A 9520-nucleotide genomic window follows, 5' to 3' on the forward strand; every position below is an offset into this window, starting at 1 on the left:
AAAATGTAAATAATTATAAAAATGTAAATAAATATATAAATATAAACGTTTTACAGAAATACAAACATACATATACATATGAATAGGCATGTACATATAAATATGCATGTAAATATACACAAAGATATGTATTGTTGTCCTTATTCCACCGCCTGTGGCCTGGAGGCTGCAAAAGACCAATTTCTGTCATCTCAGTTGCTTGGTCCTGGTGGACAGCTTGTGGCTAAATGAAGTGCAGGGAATGTTTAGAGGAGCCGGTGACTACTTGGCTGGGGGAAGGTGCACATTCTGACAAATTTGAGTGGTAAACTGAGGTTTTATGATAGATTAGAAGAAGAAGGTCTGCTTTGGGAGAAAGTTATGTGCTTGCATTTTGGAGGCTCCAGTCTCTGTGGCTTAGACCATAAGAATGCTGTAGAACTACAAATCATATTATCAGCACCTAAAAACACCATCAGTTAGATAGGCAGAGACATAGACTAACTTCTCATTCTCCTTTGCAAGTACAGTGTACAGGCATTTGATCCCAGCTTGATCTCAGCTTGGTTGCTAAAAACATACAGAACAGCAAAAATTCCACCTTGAACTAAAGAAAAAAAAAAATCTAAAACGAAGAAGCACCAAAAAAGTATTTAGAAACCTAGCCTAAAAATAAAAGCTGTAAATCCACACATTTTCAAACCTTTTCATCTTTCAAAGGCAAACTGTTTTGGAAAAAGTATGGATTCTGCTCTTGGGATGTCACTGGATATTGCGAGGATTAGCAAAAGCTGAATAGTGCAGAACCGAGGAGAATCACAGAATGGTTGAGGTTGGAAGGGACCTCTAGAGATCATATAGTCAAAGCCCCCTGCTTCAGGAGGGACACCTAGAGCATGTGGCACGGGGTTGCATCCAGGCAGGTTTGGAAGACCTCCAGAGAAGGAGACTGCACAATCTCTCTGGACAGCCTGTTCCAGGGCTCTGTCACCCTCACAGGAAAGAAGCTATTYCTCACATGGAGATGGAACTTTGTATGTTTCAACTTGTATCCATTACCCCTTGTCCTATCACTGGCTACCACCCAGAAGAGTTTGATCCCCCTCCTCCCTACATTCACCCCTCAGGTACTTACACATATTGATTAGATCCCCTCTCAGCCTTCTCTTCTCCAGCCTAAACAGGCCCAATTCACTCAGTCTTTCCTTGTAAGATAGATGCTCCAGTCATCATCTTCATTGCTTTAAGCTGGACTCTCTTCAGTAGCTTCACATCCATGTTTGTGGCCATACATGGCCATAAACAAATTACAATATTGTTACCTTTTTTTTTTCTAATAGCCAGTATCCATGACATACAAAGAGTACAGAGTAACTTATCTCAATTAGAGCTTTGCCACATCCCTACTCCTCAGGTTGATGGTAGAAGAATCAGACTTTATTTTCTTCCACAGATCCCTTCAAAACATACTTTCCATTTTAATATCCATTTCATTCTAAAAATGACGTTAGCACAATAATCATGTATGACTTAAACAGTGTTGTATTAGGGTACTAACAAAAGCTATATTTATTATTCACTAACCTCCAGGGTTTTGAAACCACTCAGCATGTACTGCCCTTATAAATTGTTTATATCTTTACCATTCAATTCCAGCACAAAAAGAACAGACAACAGTATATACACTTCAGAGCAAGCCTTTATAATTTAGGGGAGATATCAGACTACCAACTCCCTCACTAAATTTTCACCCTTCTGCACTTGTTCTGCTGATTGTTCAATATGAGAGGTACCCCTGAACTCAAACCTGTTTAAGTTATTCTGGACATTACAAATTCCTTTAGTTGGGTCACACGTGTTCTAGTTTTACTCATTTCAGCAGAGAAATATTGACTCAATTGGATTTCAGTGGAAGTTTGCTGCTGATTTCTCTGAAGTTTGTATTTCATAGATACAAACATTCATAGATTATAATCTTGTTTTTAACAAATCAGTAGCCTTCTTGTAAAGAATGAGTCTGAAGTCTCTATTAAACTCCATCTTTACCTTTTTTTCCAGGGGTCTCAGTTTATCTTCCTTTCCTCTTACTCTGTTGAAATTACTGACCTACTACCCTTACTGACCTATTACCTGATTACTCCTTCTTAATCATCCCAGCCACTGTGTTTTCCTGAGGCCTGTGACTGAGCGGGCTGTGCCTCTACTCTTACAGCTTCAGGCTTTCGTTATGCCTGATACATTCATTTTATCTTACTAAAACCACAGACAGAACAGCAGAAGTTTTCTGGGTAAGTTGGTACCTGTAGAGTATTTTATTTTGGTGGACATCAGCAACATCTCATAAGCTTTCAAGGCTCCTTAAAGACTAATGTGTAACAAATAGCCCATTTGAAAATAAATAGTCCAGCCGTGTACGGAGTGTGGAATGAAGGGAGGGAAAGCTGAGGTGCAGTAGAACAGCGACAAAATTAGCACATTCATTTTGCCTTTTTCTTTCTTTTTTTCCTTTTTCTTTTTAAATTTTTTTTTTCTATTAGTCACAGGAAAACAGTTACTGATTTCATTAGATTTCTATATTCAAGTGCCTTTTCTGAAGATGTGTAAGACATTAGCAGCTTTCTGGCCCAATCCCATTTGACCACATTTAGCCAAGCATGTCATGTTAACTTGCATTTTACTGCGTCAAATCTTATTATCACTGAATGTATTCATATTTTACTATTACATTGCTCTGCCCACATTTGTACCACATCCAAGATTCAGGTTATAATTAGCCAATAAGAAGGAATATAGTAGGAACATTGCTATGGGATTTCTGATTGCCTTAGGGGAGTTAAAAAGCACAAGACTGAGATCAAATGACAAGCCATCCCAGAAATACCATATTTAAAAAATATATATATATTATTGTTATGATAAAATAGAACATTTATTGAACTTTATTAAGGTGGCTATAACTGACATTGATTTGCAATTAAAATATGTTTGGRGGTGGGGGGGTGAGGGGGAAAGGGTAATGTTTCCAGTGGGACATTGAGACATCTAGGCACTTACCTATAGTGACTATCACATCTATAGTGTCTGGAAGGATGTGTTTCTAGGAGAATCAATTGGGACTATCGCTTCTGAAAGGAAATCCCAAATGTGATTTTTAGCATGGCTGGCAACCCTGAATGACTTTTTACAAGTGATGATAATGCGAATGTATATCATTCCCTAAACCCAGTCAAAAGATGCCTATTTGTCCTCTATGGAGATTCCTGGTCTGCTACAGACTCACCTGGCAAACTTCTTGATTCTTTAGTCACTGTGACCCTTGTAGAAGTGGGTGTTTTTTTTTTTTCAGCTGGGAAAGTCAGTGGAACAGAGTGAAAAGCAGTAGCAATTGTTACTCACAGTAAAGCTGAAAAAGGAACAAGTCGGTACTAACAGACGGCTCTGAGGAGTCTAACCTGCAGGATAGACAGGGTAGCTAAAGGAAATACTTTTTATTACAAATATAAAGCTATTATTGCCTCACTGCTTAGCAAGGAAAAGGGCCCATGTCCTGAGCTTCTTGTGCTTCCAATGCACAATATAGTGGATTACAGTGTGAAAGACTCTATGAATATTAGATAATGACCTGGCGTGCAGAAGTGCTGAGCATCTGGTGTTCCCATTTATACTGAAAGCTGTGATCATTCCATGTCACTGTAGATCAGACCTAGTGTGACCATCCAGCTCTTGGCACAGAGCACGGGAGCGGCCTTGCCGCTGCTTTCCTTTGGTGACTCTTAAAAAAATAGCTAAGAGTCCTGGTTTGGGTAAAGGAGCAGAGGAAATGGAAAATGGATGAGGCTTTGGAGTCTGTGGTGATCGAAGCTCCACTTATATTTTCAAGGGCTGATTCCCAGCATGAGGAACCTGTAGGGTTTGTATATAGAGGAAAAATCCTACTGTAGACATGACATCTCTATGTAGCCAGCACATGGGATGGTTTCTAAATTTAAGAAAAGATATAGAGACAAAACAATATTTTATAGAAAAGGTGACAAGGCTGGATATGATTTTCCTTCTAGTCAGATCAACATGTGCTGGGGATTAAGACTATAGTATGAATAATAACAAATTAGAGTTGTTAAACACACATAAAGGAATTTGACCAAAAGCTTTCCAAAAGGGCTTCTATAAATATCAGTAAGAGGAAGACTAGGGAAAATGTTAGCCCGCTGCTGAATGGGGAGGGGGCCTTGGTGACAGAGGATGATGAGAAGGCAGAGTTACAAAATGCCTTCTTTGCTTCGTCTTTACTGCTAAGGCTAGCCCCCAAGAACTGCAGATCCCAGATGAAAGAGAGRTAAACGGGTGAGAGGAAGATCTTCCACTGGTCGAGGAGGATTGGGTTAAGGATTACTTAGGCCAACTAACCACTTAGAAATCTACGGGCCCGGATGGATCCAAGAGTGCTGAAGGAACTGGCCGAGGTTATTGCTCAGCCTCTCTCCATCATCTTCGAGAGGTTCTGAAGAGCAAGGGAGGTGTCCAAGGACTGGAATAGAGTCAACATCACTGCAGTCTTCACAAAGGGCAAGAGGGAGGAGCTGGGCAACTACAGATCAGTCAGCCTCACCTCCATCCCTGGAAAGGTGATTAAGCAGTTCATCCTAGAGAGAATCTTTAGGCATATGAAGGAGAAGAAGGTGTTGAGGAGTAGTCAGCATGGATTCACCAAGGGGAAGTCATGTTTGATGAACCTGCTAGCCTTCTATGATGGGATGACGGGCCGCATGGAGGAGGAGAGCCATGGATGTTGTCTACCTTGACTTCAGCAAGGCTTTCAACACCGACTCCCATAATATCCTCATAGGAAAGGTCTGGAAGTGTGGATTGGACAGGTGGACTGAGAACTGGCTGGATGTGAGAGCTCGGACAGTGGTGATAAATGGGGCCAAGTCCAGTTGGAGGCCTGTGGCCAGTGGTGTCCCCCAGGGGTCAGTACTGGGCACAGTGCTRTTCAGCCTGTTCATCAATGACCTGGACAAGGGCACGGAGTGCACCCTGAGCAAGTTTGCRGAYGAYACCAAGCTGGGTGGAGTGGCCGACACTCCGGAGGGCTGTGCTGCCATTCAGAGGGACCTGGACAGGTTGGAGAGTTGGCAGAGGAACCTCATGAGGTTCAAAAAGGACAAGTGTAGGGTCCTGCTCCTGGGGAGGAATAACCTCAGGCACCAGTACAGACTAGGGCTCGACCTGCTGGAGAGCAGCTCCACGKAGAGGGACCTGGGAGTCCTGGTTGACACYAAGTTAACCATGAGTGAGCAGTGTGCCCTCGTKGCCAAGAAGRCCAATGGSATCCTGGCCTGCATCAGGAGRAGYGTTGCCAGCAGGTCAAGGGAGGKGATTCTGCCCCTCTCCTCAGCTCTGGTGAGGCCAYACCTGGAGTATTGTGTGCAGTTCTGGGCTTCTCAGTGTAAGAGGAAGGTGGAACTTCTAGATAAGGTGCAGTGGAGAGCAACAAAAATGATTAAGGGAGTGGAGCATCTGTCTTATGAAGAAAGASTGAGTTGGGTCTGTTTTCCCTGGAGAGGAGAAAGGTTAGAGAGGATCCTATCAACATGTATAAATAYCTGAAGGGAGAATGTAGAGAGGAAGGGGCCAAGCTCTTCTCATTGGTGGCCAGTGATGGGACAAGAGGCAATGGATACAAGTTGAAATATAGGAAGTTCCATCTCCATGTGAGGAAGAACTTGTTTCCTGTGAGGGTGACAGAGCCCTGGAACAGGCTGCCCAGGGAGGTTGTGCAGTCTCCTTCTCTGGAGACCTTCCAAACCTGCCTGGATGCCACCCTGTGCCCCGTGCTCTGGGTGTCCCTGCTGGAGCAGGGGGATTGGACTATATGATCTCTAGAGGGGGATTGGACTAGATGATCTCTAGGTATCGTTTCCAATCTTAATGATTTAGTGATTTTGTGAAAAGCCATTGAACCAACTAGCTTTGATAGATTTGGTGAACTTCATCCTTAAATTCTTTTGGGGTATCATAAAAATACAGCTTCTTTAGTTATGATTTTTTTGTATATATTTATACTTCTCTTTCCATCTGGAGATGAAGCCAAAAGATTCCAGCAGTGGGAAAGGTTATCTTCWATGTTTTTGTAGTCTGATGACAGCTATATTCTTTAAAGGAAAACTAATTTGAACTTTATTAACTAAGCATTTTCGTTTTTGATAGAAATAAGAAAGGAAAAGAATTAACTAAGATTATATTCAAAATAATTTTAATAGTGTTTTTTAAACTATATTACTGTATTAACATTCACTKTCTCTGACTTCTTGTGGAAGACTTAAAATAACAATGATCCAACTTTTGCTTCATACAAGCCAAAGCATAGGCTGAAGAGGTACATGAGGTGCAGTGCTAATATAACACAGCTAAAAAATTATTAATGCYTAGGTCTTTCATTATGGTTCTTATCGCATTAGTTCAGTAAGAGCATCCAAGCCTCTGCTAGGTTACTTTATACAACCTGCCTGCTAGTTGTAAGGGACTCATGAATATGCAGTTGGTTTTGAGTCGACTTCTCATTGACGTTCAGCCATGGCTTCTGAGCAGAAGCTGCAACCTCCTGACCCCAGAAATCAGATCTGAGGATCATGCTGCTCCCAGCAGTGGCACGYAGCGCATTAAAGAAGTCCTGCAGTAAGCCGAGTAGTTATCAGATAGAGCCGCRTGTGCACACCAATCTCCGTGTAGGCTACCACACACCACGCAGCTCCTGTCAGCCAACTTAGCCACTAGCTGCAATTCTACTTCATTTTCTGGGAAGGAAATAGCACGATAGTGGATATAATGCTAGAATACATTTTCCTTTTACAGCTCCAATAATATTTCTGTTTCTCTTGTGTTTTTTTCTGGAATGGGTGGTTGTGCATATATTACCTTGTGAGATAAACCTGATGCTATTGCTTTGAAGTGGATACTGCATGTTGTAGCTTCACCTGAAGTCATTGGCTACAGAGGAAACACTTTGGTTTCCTTGACGATACACTATTTTGGATTTTCTCAGGACCACATACTGTTATCTTTCCTAAATCTATATGAAAGTAAAAATTCTTAATGAATTCTTAATCCGAAATCCTCAAATTCTAACTTATTCCTTGCTCACCAAAATTCTTAACAATGCCAAAGATCCTTTTACCTGAATAAGACATAAAAAAAAAAAAAAAAAAAAAAGTGATGTGGACATTTGGATTTAGGTCAAACTCTTTCATTTATTTGGGCAAGTGAACTGGCCAAATTTCCTTGGAGTTTAGTACACTTTTTATGCTTATAATGAAAGGAAGATGGTTAAAACAAACAACATATAGTCAACTTTTCTACATAATGGAAAAATATATTGACTGTATGTCTGCAGCTGATGGTTGTTTTACTTTTCACGTTGTCACTATAATTGCCTAACTACCAACTGAGATAAGAATTGATAGTGTTTTTTTCTGCACATGTCATTTGGAAGACTTGTRCACAAATTCATTTGGAAGAGCTAAGCCCAGTATGAGAGCCAAATTTATTAGGGGATTCATGCAGACAAGGATTTTTATTGAGTTTTTGAAAGCATTTGGCCATATTGTGTGGAGGCCACAAAGTACTGAAATCATACCTCTTTTTTAGTCCAAGTTCTATACATAATAGAAAGAGACGATAACTCATTAGARTAGATGGGATTTGCTTGAACTAAGTTAAATATCTAAAAATAAAGTGTCTAATTCTGAGCTGGTTATTCCTGACTTCCCCCCCCGGAGAAATAGACAAAGTTGATTTGTCTCATTCTAAGATAAATGTCTAAAACAGATCAGAGAAGTTGCCTTGTGTACGCATCTATTTCTCTCTGCTGCATAAAAAGGCAGGCTAGGGTGTATAGATTGAATACAGTCTTTAAGTAGTGACTTTTTAAATGTAAGTTATATGAAACCTAATGCTGCTGGTAATAGTAAGTAGCATAAGCAGTTCCAGTATAATCATTGCATATACAGAAAGAGATTTAAATACTTTAGGCAATATTCTTAGTATAATTAGCGGTACACCTTGAGACTTTGCTGTTGAATCCACCTAATCTGAACATTAGAGGCTTGCAGCATGCTTCTCACAAATTAGCCATCAAGAACTATTTACAGATGCTACTTTACAATCGTTTTATATCATAATTGTATCTGATAGGAAAAGTGATCTGTCCCTAACATAGTTTCAGAAAGTCAAAATTTATTACGTATATTGTTTGTTACCAAATAACTAATAGCTTTATTCATCAGAAACTACTCTTTCTACAATTTAACTCAGATAAGTAAAGAAAATAACATTGTTTATAGTAAGACGATGTTTGAATTTCTTATCCACAATAAGACAGAGCTTTCATTTTACAAATCTGAAATATTTCTTAAGCAACACTGAAAAGTCAGGATTAGAATTTGATTTCTTCCCTCTTTTCAGTACTGCACACCTCTAGGGCTCTATATAATAACCATTTAATTCAAGAAATCAGAAACTCAGCAAGCAGTTTAATAAAAGTCAAAAGGCATTTCCTACAGCATAGAATAAAATTATCTAGTGTTTTACTTCTTCATATAGTCAATTTCTTCAGGGGAAAAACATTTTTGTTGTTGTTGTCAAAAAATAGAAATGTATAAATCATGGAAGAATGAGCAGCACCTATAGAAGAGTAAAGCTTTTCCCCTCCTTATTCAGGATAATGTGGGATTGTGAATGAAATATCAATTAATATATTTTTTTTTTATTTCAAACATATTATTTTAGCAATGTACCTTCTCATTTGGCAATATTAGTAGCATAAATATGATGTTTGTTAGTACTTTCTTATTCTTTAGGGATATAAAAACCTAAATTCCAATTGGCTAGTCAATGAACAACAACAAAGAAACTCTAGGTAGAATAACTTCCATAAGGTACATAGCCCATCTGGTACATATCTTCAAAACAGATACATATCTGAATAGCATCTCTACATATAGAATATGTAAGTAAATTGACTGAAAAGAACTTACATCGGGGGGCAAAAAAAAGCAAGAAATATTCCAAGGAACCATAAAATAAGAGAAGCTGAATATTCCAATTGGAATTGTGCATATTACACTACAAAGAAAAAAAGAAAGTGTATGTTATATCTACTGCATATTATTATGTTGACTTTTCCACATAAGGCCATTAACATTAAAGAATCATAGAATCCCTAAGGTTGGAAGGGACCTTCAGAGATCATGTAGTCCAACCCGTCTGCTCACACAGGGTCACCTAGAGCATGTGGCATAGGGCTGCGTCCAAGCGCGTTTTGAGTATCTCCAGAGAAGGAGACTCCACAACCTCCCTGGGCAGCCTGTTCCAGTGCTCTGTCAGCCTCACTGTTAAGAAACTTTTTATTAAGTTCCTGTGGACATTTTTGATGCTTTAGTTTGTGGCCATTCCCTCTAGTTCTGTCAGTGGCCACCACTGAAAAGAGGCTAACCTCATCCTCTTCACTTCCTCCCTTGAGGTATTTATAGACCCTGATCAG

This window comes from Nothoprocta perdicaria, unplaced genomic scaffold (assembly GCF_003342845.1).
Source record: "Nothoprocta perdicaria isolate Ctin4 unplaced genomic scaffold, notPer1 scaffold_142, whole genome shotgun sequence".
Taxonomy (NCBI): domain Eukaryota; kingdom Metazoa; phylum Chordata; class Aves; order Tinamiformes; family Tinamidae; genus Nothoprocta; species Nothoprocta perdicaria.